This window comes from Orycteropus afer, unplaced genomic scaffold (genome assembly GCF_000298275.1).
Source record: "Orycteropus afer afer isolate SDZICR_OR568_19922 unplaced genomic scaffold, OryAfe1.0 scaffold00814, whole genome shotgun sequence".
Taxonomy (NCBI): Eukaryota; Metazoa; Chordata; class Mammalia; order Tubulidentata; family Orycteropodidae; genus Orycteropus; species Orycteropus afer.
Window position 1 is genome coordinate 417926 of NW_006922401.1, and position 297 is coordinate 418222.

Genomic DNA, 297 nt, shown 5'->3' on the forward strand with positions numbered 1-297 from the left:
AAGCATAACATCCTTCTCCAAGGAATGGTCCCTTCTGATAACATGACCAAAGTAGGTGAGATGAAGTCTGACCATGCTTGCTTCCAAAGAACATTTCAGCTTCACTTCCTCCAGGACAGATCTGTTAGTTCTTTTAGCAATCCATGGTGCTTTCAGCATTCTTCACCAGCACCACAACTCAAAAGCATCAATTCTTCTTTGGTCTTCCTTATTCATTACCCAGCTCTCACATGCATATGAGGTGACTGAAAATATCATGGTTTGTGTCAGACACACCTTAGTCCTCAAGGAGACATC